This window comes from Nicotiana tabacum, chromosome 18 (assembly GCF_000715075.1).
Source record: "Nicotiana tabacum cultivar K326 chromosome 18, ASM71507v2, whole genome shotgun sequence".
In the NCBI taxonomy this organism is placed as follows: Eukaryota; Viridiplantae; Streptophyta; class Magnoliopsida; order Solanales; family Solanaceae; genus Nicotiana; species Nicotiana tabacum.
In genome coordinates, this window is record NC_134097.1 from 68,149,753 (window position 1) to 68,169,905 (window position 20,153).

Consider the following 20,153-nt stretch of genomic DNA (forward strand, 5'->3'; position numbering starts at 1 on the left):
TGGAGAAAAGATGAGGGTAATGGCTACGTATATCCTGTTCGGCCCCGCCACTGAACCTTCACTGATGCAATGTTCGTTGACCTCAGCTTCCGAACCTGCCTGTCCAATATCGCCACTGGCTCCTCAACATAAGATAGATCCTTGTTTAACTGGACTGAACTGAAATCCAACACGTGCGATGGATCGCTGTGATACTTCCGAAGCATCGAAACATGAAATACCGGATGAACTCCTGCCAAACTGGGAGTTAAGGCAAGCTCATAAGAAACCTCCCCAATCATAGGTGAAACCCAAAGAAGAACCCGCTCTCTAACTATATAGGAAACATCACGAACCTTCCGGTCTGCGTAACTCTTCTGTTTGGACTGGGTTGTACGGAGTGTATCCTGAATCACCTTAACCTTCTCCAAAGCATCCTGAACCAAGTTTGTGCCCAATAATCTAGCCTTACCCGGTTCAAACCAACCCACCGGGGATCTACACTGCCTACCATATAAGGACTCATACGGTGCCATCTGAATGTTGGACTGATAGTAGTTGTTGTAGGCAAACTCCACCAGTGGCAAGAACTGATCCCAAGAACCTCTAAACTCCATCACACACGCATGGAGCTTATCCTCAAAAATCTGAAAAGTGCGCTCGGACTGTCCGTCTGTCTAGGGGTGAAATGTTGTGCTCAACTCCACCCGAGTACCTAACTCATGCCGTACAACCCTCCAGAACCGCGATGTGAACTGAGTACCTCTATTTGAAATGATTGAAACTTGAATGCCATGCAGACGAACAACCTCCCGGATATAAATCTCCGCCAATCGCTCCAAAGTATAGGTAGTACATACAAGAATGAAGTGCGCGGACTTGGTCAGCCGATCTACAATCATCCAAATGGTATTGAACTTTCATAAAGTCCGTGGGAGCCAACTACGATGTCCATGATGATCCTCTCCCACTTCCACTCTGGAATCTTTATCTGTTGAAGGAACCCACCCGGTCTCTGGTGCTCGTACTTCACCTCCTAACAATTGAGACACTGAGCTACAAACCCAAATATATCTTTCTTCATCCGCCTACACCAATAGTGCTATCTCAAATCCTGGTACATCTTCACGACACCCAGATGAATGGAATACCGCAAACTATGGGCCTCCTCTAGAATCAACTACCGAAGCCCATCAACATAGGGTACACAAATCCGACCCTGCATCATCAATACTCCATCATCACCAATAGTCACATATCTGGCATCGCCATGCAGGACCTTGTCCTTAAGGACAAGCAAATGAGGGTCATTAAACTGATGCTCCCGGATAGGATCAAACAAGGAAGACTGTGAAACCACACAAGCTAGAATCCGACTGGGCTCCGAAATATCCAATCTCACAAAATGACTGGCTAAGGCCTGAACATCCATCTCCATGGGCCTCTCTGCTGCTGGAAAATAAGCCAAACTCCACAAACTCTCCGCCCAGTGACTCAAAGCATCAGCCACCACATTGGCCTTGCCTAGGTGATACAAGATAGTGATATCATAGTCCTTCAACAGCTCTAACCACCTCCTCTGACGCAAATTAAGGTATTTCTGCTTGAACAGATGCTGCAAACTCCGGTGATCGGTATAAATCTCCCAAGACACACCGTACAAATAACGGTGCCAGATCTTCAAGGCGTGAACAATAGTAGCTAACTTGAGATCATGGACAATATAATTCTTCTCATGTACCTTCAACTGTCTGGATGCGTAGGTAATCAACCTACCGTCCTGCATTAATACGGCTCCAAGGCCAATCCTTGAGGCATCACAATAGACAATATAAGACCCCAAACTTGTAGGCAATATCAGAACTGGGGCTGTAGTCAAAGCTGTCTTGAGCTTCTGAAAGCTCTCCTCACACTCTTCTGTCCACTAGAATGGAGCACCTTTTTGTGTCAGCCTGGTCATAGGTGTTGCAATAGATGAAAACCCCTCAACAAATCGACGGTAATAACCCGCCAAGCCAAGAAAACTATGGATCTCTGTAGCTGAGGACGGTCTGGGCTAACTCTGCACTGCTTCCACTTTCTTTGAATCCACCTTTATCCCCTCACTCGATACTACGTGACCCAAGAATGCCACGGAATCCAACCAAAACTCACATTTCGAGAACTTTGCACATAAATTCTTTTCTCTCAAAGTCTGAAGCATTGTCCTCAAGTGCTGCTCATGATCTTCCCGACTCTGGGAATATACCAGAATATCATCAATAAAGACAATGACAAACGAGTCAAGATGTGGCCAGAACACACTGTGCATCAAATGCATGAAGGTTGATGGGGCATTGGTCAGCCCAAATGACATAACAAAGAACTCATAATGACTATACCAAGTCCTGAAAGCCGTCTTAGTGATATCTGGCTCCCGAATCTTCACTTGATGGTAACCTAAACGCAAGTCAATCTTTGAAAACATTCGTGCACCCTGTAGCTGATCAAACAAATTATCAATACGGGGCAAAGGATAACGGTTCTTCATTGTAACTTTGTTCAACTGGCGATAGTCAATGCACATACGCATAGAACCATCCTTTTTCTTCACAAACAAGACAGGAGCACCCCAAGGTGATAGACTGGGCCGAATAAACCCTTATCAAGCAATTCCTGTAACTGATCCTTTAACTCCTTCAGCTCAAGAGGGGCCATACGATACAGAGGAATAGAAATGGGCTTAGTGCCCGACAATAGATCAATATCTCTATCAGGCGGCATGCTCGAAAGATCGGCTGGAAACACATTAGAAAAATCCCGTACTACTGGCACTGAATCAACTGTAGGGGTATCAACACTAACATCTCTCAAATAGGCCAGATACGTGTCACACCCCTTCTCAACCATTCGCTGAGCTTTAAGGAAAGAAATAAGTCTATTGGGAGTGTGATCTAAGGTACCCCTCCACTCTACTCGCGGTATACCTGGCATAACCAGCGTCACAATTTTGGTATGACAATCAAGAATAGCATAATGGGGCGACAACCAGTCCATGCCCAAGATCACATCGAAATCTACTACGCTGAGCAATAATAAATCGGCTCTGGTCTCAAAACCACTAAGAGAAACCAAACACGATCGATAAACGTGGTCTAAAACAAAAGAATCTCCCATAGGAGTCGAAATATAAACAAGGAAACTCAAATAATCCCAAGATACACCCAAATGCGGGGCAAAATAAGAAGACACATAAGAACAGATGGAGCCTAGATTGAATAAAATCGATGCATCTCTATGACAAACCAGGATAATACATGTGATGACAAAATCAGAGGCAACAACCTCGGTACGGGCAGGAAGGGCATAATATCTGGCCTGGCCTCCCCCTTTAGGGAGATCTCTACCTCCCTGACCTCCACATCTAGCTGTCTCAGCAGGTGGGATAGAAACTGGTGCTGTAATCATAGCTTGAGAACTCTGCGGGGTACGCTATAGCTGAGAAGTCTTTGGAGGTGCCCCTCCTAAGTGTGGGGCAATCCCTTACCATATAGAGTGTGTCACCACACTCAAAACAAGCTCTGGGAGGATGTGGAAGCTATGACTAGCTCGGGCCAGGTCTACTGGACTGACCATTGAAAGCACCCCACGGAGGAGGCGCACTAGATACTGGAGGTGCATAATGAGGCTCCTAAGGCCTAAAAAGAGCTGGAATACCACTAGCTACTGGAAGATCGGAATGAACGGGGCGACTCATATAACCCCTACCATGACAAACTGCAACTGGAGCACGAGCACCAGAATAATGGCCCGACTCTCTAGACCTCTTGGCCTCCCTCTCCTAGCAATGCTCACCACCTGCTGATAAGAAATATCCATCTCCAACTCACGAGCCATGCTAGACTTGATGCGGGGAATAAGCCCCTCGATAAACTGGTGAACCCTCTCGCGAACAGAAGAAACCAAGGCTGGTGCATGTTAAGGCAAGCTAGTGAAACGGACATCAAACTCCGAGACAGTAGTAGCACCCTGGCGCTGTGAGCACGTGATTTTTTCCCTACGAGAACTACTCTCAAAAATTCAAAATAAAATAGTTTTGTGTTGTTTGTGATTTATTTGTATTTTTGTTTGTGCATGTTTATTTCTTCTTTAATTAAGAAAAATACAAAAATATGTGTTGCGTGTGTATTTAGGATTTAATTTTACAATTAGGAATTAGTTAAACAATATTAGGATTTACGAGAATGAAAATCACAAAAAATATGTACTTGGCATTTTTTGGCATTTAATGTCAAATTGTGTGGTTTTATTTTAATTGGTATTTAATTGTGTGTGATGATTGTTATTAGGAATTAATTAGTATTTTTAATTTGATTTATTTAATTTATAATTTTTAGTTTTATTAATTAGGAAATAAAAGAAAAAAGAAGAAAAGGAAACAAAATGGAAACCGGACTAGGCCAAATTGGCCACAGCCTAGTTCTTACCCCCCAAAAAAACAAAAAATCAGTCCAATACCCGCCCCAATCCTGTCCATCTCCAGATATATCCAAACGACATCGTATCTGGCCAATAGATCCAAGCCATTGATTTGTTTGATCGAACGGTCCAGATCACCCCTCCCATAACCTGTTTTTGACCCATTCCCTGTACCCTGTCTAACCCGATCCCCTCACAAGACCAAACAACGTCGTTTCTCATTAGTGAAGTAATCCAAGCCGTTGATCGTGAATGATCCAATGGCCAAGATCAAATCCCCACCCCACTATATATTCCTAAAACCTCACTCCACACCCCCTAAGCCATACCCCCCCTCGCCTTTGTCTCTAACCTAGAGACAAGCCCAACACCCTCCACCTTCAACCACCGCCCTCCGCCTACCGAAAATCACCTCACGGCGGTTTCGGTGGCCCAAACAACCCCAAAATTACACCACAGCCTCCCCACGACGTCCTCTTTCCAAATCCCGAATCAGTTTTCTTCGAATCAGTACCATACGCTTCGAATCTTCAATCGAAGATCAGTCCCAAAACACTAGTTCGTCCATTTGACCCCAAAGTTACACCACTGAACCACCTAGCTACCCTCGTCCCAAATCCCACCCCAGTTCTGTCTGAATCTTGTTAGAGCCTTTCGAATTTCAAATCGAAGGCAAACCCTAAAAGAACCAAACTTCAGACTGTGTACGAAGTTAAAAATTTGAGGTTTTAACCGACTTTAGTCGAGTGTTCTCAGTCGAGAACACTCGATTAAGGTCCGTTTTGGCTTCAAAATTTCAAGACGAAGTGTCGACTAAAACGGATTAAGTTTGGTCTGAATTTTTGAGGTATTTCTTTTGTTTTCCTTTTTCTTTTGTTGTTGTTTTATTTTGACTGATTAAATCGTCATTTTTGTCAAGTAGTTTTTCCCCCTTCTCCATCAGACCATTTTCTTAGTCCAGTTTTCTTCTGTCAATTAATAACATATGCTATAAATAGTTTCGTCGATTAATTCATTCTTGTTTGTAGACCAGTAGTTTTGTCAAATGGTTTGATGTCGAGTGTTGTATGTACTGATCCTTAGACACTTAACTTCAGGGCTCATTGTCAATATACTGATAGTGATCATGCACTTTGTACAGATTTGACTTAGAAGTGTGTTAGTTTAATCCCTGTATCAACGTGATTTTGATTCAATTTCAGCTTCAGCTTCAATGATTCTGTTGGGTTCTGTGTGTTGTTATTATGATTTAAATTCAGTCCATTTGTTCCAATTTCATCTTTAGTCATTCAGTTGTTAGGCATTTGATAGGCTGGATTGGTTATAGCTGAGGTTTTTAGAGTTTAAATTCAGTTCATTTAGATAATCAAATTAAGAATCAATGTAGTTAATTGTTAAGTGGATTGGTTATAGATGATGGGTAGTAATTACAAGGGTTTCAGGGGTAATTTGGGAATTGAAAACTTGAAGAAATGGGTAGTCTGAGTGTTCTGTTCACTAAGCACTAGTGTACCATTAAAATAAGGCATTTGTTTAATAATTAGTGGGGAACAAAACATAATGGTATAGGGAGGCTTAAAAGGAATTGATTAAAATATGTTGCCCATACCTACTTGAACTTTAAATAAAGGAAAGACAAGGGTTAATAAAAAAAAAAGCATACTCTAGTGGAGCTCTAAAGAGTATCATGGGCAGAATTAGTTTCTTAATTCTGCCTAGTGTTCTTACGAGCTGGCAGGGTCAGTGTTTGGGTATAAATGGAGGGACTTAAGACAGAGTTAGGGGATGAAACCTTAAGGAAAAGAGTTGAGAGAGCTTTTACTGTTTCATTACCTTAATTAACTTGTCAAAATCTCAGCCAGTAGTCCAGCTCCCTGAGAATCATAAACAGTTTTAAAATTCTTTGCTTCAAGTTTCAAAGATCACTTTTGAGAGTCTTTAATCAGTTAGAGAGGGTCTTGAAAATCAGTTTCTAAAGCTTAAAGACTGGAGAGCTTGGTCAGTCTTTGAACAATATTCTGAGGAGTTCAGAGAGTTTTTGAGAGTTCTTTTGAAAGGCAGTCAGTTTTGGAACTAATTTCGAAAGCTTAAAGTCAGTTTCTGAGAGTTTAAAAGATCAGTTTTGTAGTAGAATATTGGCTTGACTCAAGCTTAGTTGAGTCTGTTTGTGGCTGTTTGGAACTTCAAATTGCTGCTGTGAACTGCTGTTGTATTGTTGCTCTTATTACTACTGCAGCTAATCTTTCTTCTACTTTATTTATTTTCCAATTCCAGGTACACAACTTGACTTCAATAATTGTGAAGCTGAAATGTAAAGGATGAACTTGTAATTGATGCCTGAAGATTTTAATTTAATTCAGTTTCTGATTTGTATATTTGAACGTTTTTGTTTGTTAAGGATGTTTAGACTCTTGTTTATAGTTGCGTTGGCTGAACTGAACTGGGTTATGCAATAACTGGATTATAGGCTATTATAGCTTAGTTTTCTTGGATTGGTTTTCCCAGTAAATCACAATTGTAGTTAATTCCTTGTTAGCTGATTCTTGCACCTGTTGGGTACTGGTTGTAGCCAAATTCATGGTACAGAGTAGTTCATGACTAGTCATAGTTAATTTCGTGTTAAGGACCTTTGTGAATCCGCTTACCGTAGTATAAGATAAAACCTGGAGTGGCTATTTTGTTTCATTCTCAACAGGTAATTTAAATATGACCAGGTTGTATAGGGATTGTAGTAGACTGCCAAAATTTACCTGGATGGTTTACTACGGCTGTATAGTGTGACTTGATGTCAGTAGTTCTTTTAGAACCTTAGTTAAAAGGCCTACCTTGAATGTTTAATTTCAGTAGTTATAAAATAGGCTTGAATGGTTTTTAGTCTCAATGTGTCCTTCAGCAGTTCTATTAGGAAATCGTGAATCATTAAAGTGGTTAGTGTTAGTTTATTTTTTTCATGACAGTTCTTAAGCATTGATTCGTTTCAATAATTGTAAAACCAAGTTCAAATAGCTCCGGATTTCATATAGTTCACTTCCGTATCCCAGTAGTTTAAAATACCAAGTTATTCGAGTACTAGTTCAGTACTGATAATGTAAATAAAGTATTGTTTGGGTCTGGGCCATCAGATGATTCGTTTGGAGCTGATTGGGCTGCCTAGATTCGTGTTGTGATGTTCCCGTCCAGGCTCGAACCCCGGTCTCGTTGGGCTACAAACGTCCTTGTAGGCCCAATGTTGGAGGCAACCTTTCTCATAGTAAGGTTGTTGACGTATTAATTAATTAGGGCCTTTTCTTTATTTTTTAGAGACAAAATAAAAAATAGCAAATCATAGTCGCTTTTAGGTTTGCCTTTTAAATAATAAATGAGACGAGCCTCGCCAAACAAAAATACATAAATTGTGGGGCCCTTAATAAATGGTTAAAATGAAACATTTAGAATTCGGGATGGGCCGTTTAGTGAATTTCACGGCCCTCCCAAAGATAATAACGCGCTAGTCATTTTAGACGCACTTTTAATAATTTACTTTCTTAAACTCGGGTGCACATTTATGTGACCCAAATCCAAATCTCAACGGAGTCGAAATGTGTGAATAACCACGAGTACATTGATGTGACGTGGTTCGAGATATGTTTTCACGACGTTGTAATTCTCGTTAAAAATAATAATAATAAAAGTGGTAAAAAGTTAAAATTTGCACATAGGTTCAACATGTATTAAAATCAGATAAATAAGCCGAATATGACATTTGAGCGACCGTGCTAGAACCACGGAACTCGGGAATGCCTAACACCTTCTCCCGGGTTAACAGAATTCCTTATCCGGATTTCTGGTTCGTGGACTATAATACAGAGTCAATCTTTTCCTCGATTCGGGATTCAACCGGTGACTTGGGACACCATAAATCTCCCAAGTGGCGACTCTGAATTAAATAATAAATCCCGTTTCGATTGTCCTTTAATTGAAAAAACTCCCCTACGACCTTGCGGGCGCAGGTAAAAAGGAGGGTGACAGCTCTGGCGACTCTGCTGGGGATAATACCCAGAATCTCTGGTTCAGGGTTCAAGAATTCGAGCTTAGAATAATTGTTATTATTTGACTTTACTTATTATCTGATTTTATTACATGTTTTGGTTTAAATGTGCAAAATGTTGCTTTTAGCGCTTTGATATTATCTGAACTGTATATAAATTGTTACGAAACCCTTCTCTTCTCATCATCGGGGATCTGCTCGCTGGTCGAGACTCCCTATTCTGTTAGTGTCATACCTTGAAATAAGAAAGAGGCTCGGACAAGTTACTAAGCCGGATGGCCTTTTGGTTCCCGGTACGTAGCCCCCTCCTCGACTCGAGTTGTCCGCTCGGGTACACTGTCTAGAACAAATACCCAGGTTATAAACCTAGAATAACTTAGCTTCATGCCGGATCCCTAGTAGGAATGTTTGATTGCATCACGTGCATTTGACTTTGGAGACTCAACACAGGGGTTGGGTCTGTCTAGGACAGGTGTACCAAAAATGACAAAAGACCATCCTGATGCATCTTACTTGCTACTTGTGCATTTGTTTGCTTCGGACTTGCATGTTGACCGCCTTTTGAATATTTTGAGGAAAGAGAGATAGAGTTACGAGGGTTAAAGAGAGTTAATCGCCTATTTTGAAGAAAAAACAATGTCCAAATAGTGTCGAAACTCTGTCGAATTTTTGAGAAAATGAAAAAAAGAAAAGAAAAAAAAAAGAGAAACTTGTTGTGAGTCTGTGAGTCATGTTGGGTTTGCGTTTTCTTTCTGTTCCGAGTCTGCATTTCTTTAGAGTATGATAGCTTGATTTCGGAGTCTGTTTGTCGTCTTTGCGTCAGAGTCTGTTGGTCTTTGAAACTTGTTGATATTGAGTCTGTGTAATCGAAGCATCTGTTTTATAAAAGCTAAAAATCCCAAAAATGTTTTATTTACTTTCACACTTATCTGACAGAACTACGCACGGTCTGATTCATGCGGGGACATGATACGTAGGCAATCTCTATAGGATTCGATCACCACTAAAAGGGAAAAGGAAAAATAAAGAAGGATAGAATAAAGAAAGTTTAAAAGAAGAAGCACAATTGTGAGAGGCCGGAATGACGCACGCAACCGAGGCAGATGTATGATAGAAAATGGTTAATTGCCTAGGTGCATTGCATCCCAACGTGTAATTGCATATGTGTTAAACTCTAAAAACTAACAAGTTGTTGTTGTCCAGAGATTTCCAGCAGTTAGTTTATTTAGAGGATACTGGCACATTATCATTACCACACCAGATCAAAGGGACCAATACCGGAAATCATGTCTATCGTGGAGGTCGACACTAGTGTTGAGGTAGAGGAGTTGGACGTTAATAAAATAAAAGAGGAAATGTTCAAGCTTAAGCAACAGATGGCCGAAATGTACCAGGCCTGGTCCCAAAGGCAATCACCACCGTCTTACCCAGCCAACCCGGCTTTTACCCCACCATTAGCTCAGTCTCAGGATCATCCCGCCACCAATCCAGGTTTTCACATTTATCAACACTACCATGGCACTACTTCTCATATGCCGCAAGCTCCACCACCAAAATCGATTACATGCCCTCCTCCGCCAGTCACCCCTATCTTTGTGACATCTCCACCAGCTGCACTCCATAGATCCCTGAGTGAGCCCGTATTCCAAGCTCAAGACAACCAGTATTATCCCCCGGAACCCACCTTCAAAGTTCCCGAAATCGACCCATACGATCCACGTTTTGATCCCCCGAGAGAAGCTGAGAGACCAGCCAAAAATCCCGAACATGAGGACATGTTCAGAAAAATGAAAAGCATAGAACAATCCTTTAGGTACATGAGAGGGCTAGGAGGTCAGGTAAGCGTGGCTTACAAAGATCTGTGTTTTTTCCCAAATGTACAACTATCGGCAGGGTTCAAAATGCCCAAATTCGACTTGTACAACGGACACGGTGATTCGGTGGCTCATCTGAGAGGTTTTTGTAGCAAGATGAGGGGAGAAGGCAGAAGAGATGAATTACTGATGGCGTATTTCAGCCAAAGTTTGAGTGGATCGGCATTAGAATGATACACCAGACAAGATCATAGCAGGTGGTACACATGGGACGATTTGGCCCAAGCATTCGCTTGTCACTTTCAATATAATCTTGAGATCATTCCGGACCGACTGTCCCTGACCAAACTAGAAAAGAAGCACAGTGAAAGCTTTAGAGAATATGGTTTCTGGTGTAGGGAGCAAGCAGCAAGGGTAGATCCCCCAATGAAAGAGAGCGAGATGGTTGATTACTTTTTGCAGGCTTTGGAGTCGACTTACCTTGGTCATCCGGTGTCCGCAATTGGCAAATCTTTTAATGAGGTTGTAAAAATGGGAGGCATGGTCGAGGAAGGGCTTAAGTCCAACAAAATCATGAGCTATTCAGCGATCAAGGCAACCACTCAGGCCATCCAAAACGGCACTGGGGGTGTACTTGGGAAGAAGACGAAAGAAGATGTCACGACTGTTGAGTCCGGAGCCTGGTTCGGATCTAGAGGCCTGTCACCCTACTATAGCCAATCACAACCCTACCACCAAAATTACCCCCACACTCCATATAGCCCTCCAGAACATTACTACCCACCGCCAAATCCCCATTTTTCCATCCATCATGCACAAGCCTATACCCAAACCCTGGCACACGCACAATGGCGTGCACCGGCTCCACAAAATCCATACCCAGCTCCACAAAACACATATCCACCCCCAAAGGCCTACAGAAATCCCCCCGGGACAGGTTTCCGACCAAACCAAGCCCTCAAGAATGAGAGGTCACAGAAGCGAAAGACTTTCACTCCACTGGGGGAATCATATACCAGTCTTTTCCACAGATTGAGGCAGTTGGGCATGTTGAATCCAATTGAGCCTAAAATGCCAAATCCTCCCCCTAGAAATCTTGACCACTCGATGAGTTGTGAGTACTGTTCGGGGGTCCCTGGGCATGATACAGAGAAGTGTTGGAAACTAAAAACAGCTGTGCAAGATTGATACTTATCGGATCGACGTTCAAGCCCCAGAAGCACCAAATATCAATCAGAATCCACTGTCAACTCACCAGGGGACACACATGATTGAGTTGATACACAAAGAGGGGGAGCCCAGGAAGCCCTCGCAGACGGTAATAATGATCCGTTCCAGCGAAACCAGCTCAAAGGAAAAAGTAACCAGTGGGAAATCAGTGGCCCAGTTGAGAGGGGTAGATGATAAGCCAGCTGTGATAGCCGAGAGAGGGTCGTCAAACATTGTTGCAGTGAAACCAAAGGAAGCTAAAGTGGTAGTGTCAGGGGTTGCAAGTAAACCTATTGTGGTCGTGAAGGGTGCTCGCACATAGCTTGTTATTATAAAACCAGTAACTCAGCTTCCAGTAATCAACATCAAGGCTGTTCCTTGGAATTATGAACGAGTGACGGTGATTTACAAGGGGAAAGAAGTCAAAGAAGAAGTTTGTGAAGTGCAAGGTTTGACTCGCTCAGTAAGGTGTTTTACTCCCGAGGAATTAAGAAGAGCTAAAGATAATTCAACGCCGGTAAAGAAAGCTATAACTAAAGAAGAGGCAGAGGAATTTTTGAGGAAAATGAAATGCATGACTATTCTGTTGTAGAACAGTTGAGGAAAACGCCCGCTCAGATCTCATTACTCTCGTTGCTAATCCATTCAGATGAGCCCTGTCAGTCACTGATGAAGATCCTGAATGAGGCCCATGTTCTCGACAAGATCTCGGTAAACCATCTGGAAAAGATAGCCAACAAGATTTTCGAAGTAAACAGAGTCACTTTTTCCGATGACGAATTGCCGGTAGAGGGTACTGAGCATAACAAATCCCTTTACCTGACAGTGAAATGCGAGGACGTCGTGGTTACCCGGGTATTGGTTGACAATGGTTCAAGTGCAAACATCTGTCCTCTCTCCACTCTAAGCAAGCTAAAAGTAGAAGAGGAGAGGATCCATAAGAATAGTATCTGTGTGCGGGGATTTGACGGCGGAGGCAAAAACTCAGTCGGGGACATAATGTTGGAGCTGACCATAGGTCCAGTAGAATTCACAATGGAATTCCAAGTGCTGGATATCGCTGTTTCCTACAATTTGCTGTTAGGGCGACCGTGGATTCACGCCGCTAAAGCAGTGCCATCAACACTCCATCAGATGGTCAAGTTTGAATGGGACAGACAGGAAATAGTGGTGCACGGTGAAGATAATTTGTGCGCTCACAACAACACCATTGTGCCATTCATTGAAGTGGAAGATGACAAAGGACCATGGGTCTACCAAGTTTCTGATGCAATGTCAGTCGAGAAAGTTACAGAGGGGAAATGTATCCCGAATCCAAAGATAAACGCTGTCTCAGTCATGGTAGTGTATGAAATGTTGAAAAATGGTTTTGTACCAGGAAAGGGTTTGGGATCAGCGTTGCAAGGCATCATATAACCCGTATCTCTTCTTGAAAACTTGGGAACATTTGGTCTAGGATTCAAGCCCACAGCCGCAGATATAAAAAGAGCCAGGAAATTGAAACAGAGGGCATGGGTCCTTCCAAAGCCGGTCCCACGTCTTTCCAAATCATTTGTCAAGTCCGGTACGAGGAGTCTCTCTGTGACAGCAATTCCCAGTTCTATGATTAATCTTGACAAAGAGTTGATTGAAAGATTTGAGAAGTTGTTCGATAGTGTGAACATGGTGGAAAGTGGAGAGGGTTCTAGCAACACGGAAGTGCAATTTGTCGGGCCAAAAACAAAGCTTAATAATTGGAAGGCTACTCCTCTCCCTACTCGGAAGGAGTCTTGGTAGTTCGCTTTGATTTTACTTTAAGTTTGTACGGATTATTCCAGGGTTGCAATCCAGATTTCATTTTTTCAGTTTGTTTGAGTGTGCAAACCTTGCTATCTTTTATCAATCAATGAAATACAATTTCCCTTTCTTCATCATTCCTGATGGTTTTCCTTTTGTTTTGTTTTCTTTTCTATACAATTCTTTTTTCACTGGCTCTAATGACATGGCGTGCATAAGGAATCCTCAACCCAGTCTTAAAAATCAATCTGATTCCGAAATGTTAGTTCAAGAAGTAGATTGTGCTTACGAATCAGAATATGATGATGAAGCCTTCGAAGAGATTAGTAAGGAGTTAATTCACTTCGAAGAAAAACCCAAACACAATTTGAATGACACAGAAGCCGTCAATTTAGGGGACACAGACAATGTCCGAGAGACTAAAATAAGTGTCCACCTCGAGCCAAAAATCTGGGAGGAGTTAATCAAAGCACTCATCGAGTACAAAGATGTTTTTGCATGGTCATATGACGACATGCCGGGTTTAAGCACTGATTTAGTGGTCCACAGATTGCCCACTGATCCAGCACCCCCCCCCCCCCCCCCCCGTCAAGCAAAAGTTGAGGAAATTCAAAATTGATATGAGTGTGAAGATTAAAGAAGAAGTTACCAAACAGTTGGATGCAAAGGTTATTCGGGTCACCCGATATCCTGTTTGGTTGGCTAATGTCGTGCCCATACCGAAGAAGGATGGCAAGATCAGAGTATGCGTCGATTACCGCAATCTCAACAAAGCAAGTCTGAAGGATAACTTCCCACTACCCAATATCCACATTTTGATCGATAATTGTGCCAAGCGCGAGATTGGATCTTTTGTGGATTGTTATGTCGGGTATCATCAGATTCTAATGGATAAAGAAGATGCAGAAAAGATGGTGTTCATCATGCCATGGGGAACTTATTGCTACCGGGTAATGCCATTTGGTTTGAAGAATGCTGGGGCAACTTATATGTGGGCGATGACTACTGTATTTCATGATATGATACACAAGGAGATTGAGGTATACGTAGATGATGTGATCATAAAATCAAAGCATCAGGCCGACCACGTCGAGGATTTGAGGAAATTCTTCCAGAGGCTTCGCAGGTACAACCTCAAGCTTAACCCCGCCAAGTGTGCATTTGGTGTTCCATCCGGAAAGCTGTTAGGATTCATAGTCAGTCGGCGAGGCATCGAGTTGGACCCATCAAAGATTAAAGCCATACAAGTTTTGCCCCCTCCGAGGAATAAGATTGAAGTGATGAGTCTGTTAGGAAGGCTGAACTACATCAGCAGATTTATTGCTCAGCTCACGACAACTTGTGAGCCTATGTTCAAGTTGCAGAGGAAGGACGTTGCGATCAAGTGGACTGATGAGTGTCAAGAAGCGTTTGATAAGATAAAAGGTTACTTGACAAACCCACCTGTGTTGGTTCCGCCAGAACTAGGGAGACCTTTGATTCTTTACTTGACAGTCTAGGAAAATTCATTTGGTTGTGTACTGGGGCAGCATGACGTCACCGGTAGGAAAGAACAAGCCATCTATTATCTTAGAAAAAAGTTCACAGCTTATGAGGTTAAGTACACTCACCTGGAAAGGACATGTTGCGCCCTAACTTGGGTGACACAGAAATTGCAACATTATTTGTCATCCTACACTACCTACCTCATTTCGCATTTGGATCCGTTGAAGTATATCTTTCAAAAGCCTATGCCGACAGGAAGACTTGCAAAATGGCAGATTTTGCTCATAGAGTTTGACATAATCTATATGACTCGGACTGCGATGAAAGCCCAAGAATTGGCCAATCATTTGGCCGAGAACCCGGTTGATGAAGAATATGAGCCACTGAGGACTTGTTTTCCTGATGAAGAGGTGATGCGTATTGATGAACTAGAACAGGCCGAAAAACCAGGTTGGAAACTTTTCTTTGATGGGCTGCTAACATGAAAGGAGTCAGAATAGGAGTTGTGCTTATTTCTGAAACAGGGCATCACTATCCTGTTACGGCTCAGCTTCAGTTTTATTGCACCAACAATATGGCTGAATATGAGACATGCATTTTGGGTTTGAAGCTAGCTGCAGACATGAATGTCCGGGAAGTTCTGGTCTTGGTAGACTCATATCTTCTAGTGCATCAAATTCAAGGAGAATGGGAAACGCGAGATCTGAAGCTCATACCATACCGACAATGCTTGCATGACCTTTGTCAACGGTTTAGATCAGTGGAGTTCAAGCATATTCCAAGGGTCCATAATGAGGTCGCCGATGCTTTGGCTACCCTAGCGTCAATGCTGCACCATCCGGACAAAGCCTATGTCGCTCCTTTGCACATTTAAGTATGAGATCAGCATGCTTACTGCAACATGATTGAAGAAGAATTTGATGGCGAACCGTGGTTCCATGATATCAAGGAATACATCAGAATGGGGATATACCCAGTGCAAGCCACGGGGGATCAAAAGAGAATAATTCGACGGTTGGCAAGCAGATTTTTCTTGAGTGGAGGAGTTTTGTATAAAAGAACACCAGACCTAGGATTGTTAAGATGCATAGATGCTAGACAAGCTACGTCTGTCATGTTCGAAGTACATTCAGGAGTCTGCGGACCACATATGAGCGGATATGTGTTGGCAAAGAAAATTCTCCGAGCAGGTTATTATTGGCTCACCATGGAGCGAGATTGTATTAGTTTTGTGCGCAAATGTCATCAGTGCCAGATACACGGAGATTTGATTCATTCTCCGCCATCGGAATTACACACAATGTCAGCGCCATGGCCCTTCGTCGCTTGGGGCATGGATATCATTGGACCAATTGAGTCAGCAGCATCCAACGGGCATAGGTTCATTCTGGTAGCGATTGATTATTTCACCTAATGGGTTGAGGCCAAAACTTTCAAGTCTGTAACCAAGAAAGCAGTGGTCGATTTTGTTCACTCAAATATCATCTGTCGATTTGGAATCCCAAAGGTGATCATCACAGATAACGGTGCTAATCTTAACAGTAAATTGATGGAAGAGGTATTCCAACAATTTAAGATTACACATCGCAATTCTACCCCATATCGTCCAGAGGCGAATGGATCAGTTGAGGCCGCCAACAAAAACATAAAGAAGATACTTCGGAAAATGGTAGAAAATTCTAGGCAGTGGCATGAAAAATTACCATTTGCGTTGTTGGGTTATCGCACTATTGTTCGTACTTCCGTAGGGGCAACTTCTTATTTGTTGGTATATGGAACTGAAGCAGTGACACCTGCGGAAGTTGAAATCCCGTCCCTTCGGATTGTCACTGAGGCTGAAATCGATGATAATGAGTGGGTCAAGACCCGTTTGGAGAAGTTGAATTTGATTGATAAAAAAAGATTAGCAGCAGTGTGTTATGGCCAGTTGTATCAAAAGATAATGGCGACAGCATACAACAAAAAAGTACGTCCCAGGAATTTTGAAGTGGGCCAGCAGGTGCTGAAACGTATCCTTCCACACCAGGCTGAAGCGAAAGGCAAGTTCGCCCCAAATTGGCAAGGTCCATTCGTTGTGACCAGAGTATTGTCCAATGGTGCTTTATGTTTAACGGATATCAAAGGAAAATGCATAGACAGGGCTATCAATTTTGATGCAGTAAAAAGATATTATGTATGATTTCTTTGTTATAACTGTTGAGTGTTTGTATTTGGCATTATTTCGAAAATTTAAATGACGAAGGCAATTTGTTCTACTATCTAAACACTTTACCCTTTGTTCCCCTTTTTGAGCCTTATTTATTTCTTTCATACCCCTCTTTTGGAATCAATAATGAAAAAGAGAGAAAAAGAGAAAATAAAAGAAGTGAAAAATATAACAACAAGGAAATTCAGGTGTGAACTACGTTTGACCTGATCCCTGTTAAGGGTACGTAAGCAGCTTTACGGTTCGGTCATAGTAAAATCAAAGTCAAAAGATCCCCAAGCAAGAAACTGGGGTAGAGGTTGTTTTGTAATAAGAAATGTGATTCCAAAAGTTGTAATCTTAAACCCATGTCAAATTATTTTGAGCCTTTGATACCCTTTCTTTCTAATCCCATCCAAAAGCCCACATTGCGGTCCAAAGAAAGACCTTCTGATCAGTTTTTGAGAGATGACGAGTCGAGCAAACAGAGGTGATTCATATCAGGGTAATACTCCGGTCAAAGCAAAGAAAATCAATAAAAATGAGAGAGTCTTATTGGTGAAAACCTTCACAGGCACCATAAGGCGACAGAAGTTGAGAGAAATAAAATGAGAGAGTTTTATCGGTGAAAACCTTCACATGAACCATAAGGCGATGGGAGTTGACAGAAATGGGAGAGTATTATTAGTGAAAACCCCTTGAAGGGCACTATAAGGCGACAAGGAATTAACAGGGGGCAAACGAGATAAGCTTGATGGAAAGGATCTGTCGAGACGTCAAGCAGAATAAAGATGTTATTTCGGCAAAAGAAGATGGATTGAGAGACCTTTTGAATGCAAAGAAGGGACATCAGAAAGATTGATTGGTGTAAATAGACTGGGTTGATTGATCTAAAAATGCACAACATGACCATTGGGATCGGTTATACCAATCAAATAAGTCATTTTCTCTTCAAACAATCGTTCAGAAAGATTTTTCTTGATCTATCTTTCAAAGTCATCATTTTTCATTTCTTTTTGGTCAATAGTAGTTTGTTTTTAAGAAGGATTTTCAAAGCCAACTACCAGTTGCCAACACGATGCAAGGTAAATGGGGGTAAGACATGTGAGGATAATGTGATGGGATGAGAAAGACGTCATTGTAAGACCAAATAATGGATTGGTCTAAGTTTCGGGGACAGTATGGAGCAAAGGTGGAAAACAACGGTTGAGAGGTTGATGAATACAGATTTATCACGAAGGTCGGAAGTTATCAGCCAAGTTTTAAGATGGTCGAACAACACGGAGCATGGAGAAGAGCCAAAGGGAAAACCGTCCCTAGCAGGAGCATCCCCACGTTTTAAACTAACAAATTCTCTTTGATTTTAAGCAGGGACAGGAAATGTTATTGAGGACAGAAAGACAGGCCACAAGAATGAGCATCAAACTGGGGCAGAAAATTTTCTTTCATTTTGGAAATTTTCTGGAAGTTAGGTACCTACTTGGGGAAGAAGGAAGATAACAAAAGTTTGGATAAAAGTGGCACCCCCAGCAGTTTTCGGAAGAAGGCAAAACAAGTTTTAAAGAAAGCAATTTCGGGAGAAAGATAATACAAGTCTTAAGGGAAATAGTCTTTGAAGGAGGAAAATAGCATATTTTTTGAATGAAACACCGGAGTTATCCCCGGCAGTTTCAGAGGAATGAAACACTAGTGTTGGGGAAGCAGTTCTGAAAGAAGAAAAATCAAGTTAGAAATGGTTCAGGAGGTAGGAAGGAACAATGGCAATAGAACGCATTTTTAAGTCATAATAGAAGTCAGGAGCCCGCCTGGAGAATGGAGGTGTTATATTTTTAAGAAGTTGTTGAAGTCAGGAGCCCGCCTGGAGAATGGAGGTATTATATTTTTAAGTTGTAGTTGAAGTCAGGAGCCCGCCTGGAGAATGGAGGTATTATATTTAAGTTGTTTATTGAAGTCAGGAGCCCGCCTGGAGAATGGAGGTGTTATATTTTGTTGAAGTCAGGAGCCCGCCTGGATAATGGAGGTATTATGTTTTTAATAAGTTGTTGAAGTCAGGAGCCCGCCTGGAGAATGGAGGTTGTTATCCTTTAAGTTGTAGTAGAGGTCAGGAGCCCGCATGGAGAATGGAGGTTGTTATCCTTTAAGTTGTAGTAGAGGTCAGGAGCCCGCATGGAGAATGAAGGTGATATATTTTTAAGAAGTTGTTGAAGTCAGGAGCCCGCCTGGAGAATGGAGGTTGTTATCCTTTAAGTTGTAGTTGAGGTCAGTAGCCCGCCTGGAGAATGGAGGTTGTTATATTTTTAAGAAGTTGTTGAAGTCAGGAGCCCGCCTGGAGAATGGAGGTATTATCTTTTTAAGTCATAATAGAAGTCAGGAGCCCGCCTGGAGAATGGAGGTGTTATATTTTGTTGAAGTCAGGAGCCCGCATGGAGAATGGAGGTATTATCTTTAAATTGTTTATTGAAGTCAGGGACCCGCATTGAGAATGGAGGTATTATCTTTTTAAGTCGTAGTAGAAGTCAGGAGCCCATCCGGAGAGCGGAAGGTTACAACAAAAATCCCCAGCATAAACTCAAGTGCAAAAGTCAAAAGAGAGGCAACAATGGTCAAAGAAAGATAATTCGTGCTTCGAAGGAAAAATAATTCGAAGCTCACAAAAAGGAAATAAGCAGTTCCAATTCGGCAATCAAGAGAAGACTACGAGTCAAGACAGAAAGAAAGAAACATTAGAGGAAACACCAGTCACCAAGACGTCAAAGAAACAAGAGACACAAGAGCACGACTGAAGATCTAGATAAGATTTTGTAATTCATAGACTATAGTTTAATCTAGCTTCTTGTTTTCTTTTAGCATGGTGTAATAAAGATGTTAGTAAGTAGCGGCAGCAGCAGCAACAGCAGTAACAGTAAAACCACAAATCTGTGGTAGTCCCAGCTACCAAAACTTCCCGAACTACATTGACCCGATTCCCTTTTGGCCAGGGATATGTAGGAAACCTTTGAAGCAGAGGTTCGGTCAAATCTTTCAAAAATGCTTCACACGGAGTAGCCGAACGGGCAAAAATCGCTCATATCCGCTCACTTTATCTTTGCACGGAAACTCTTCGTGTTTCTGGACAAAGAGGGGCAGCTGTGAGCACGTGATTTTTGCCCTACGAGAACTACTCCCAAAAATTCAAAATAAAATAGTTTTGTGTTGTTTGTGATTTATTTGTATTTTTGTC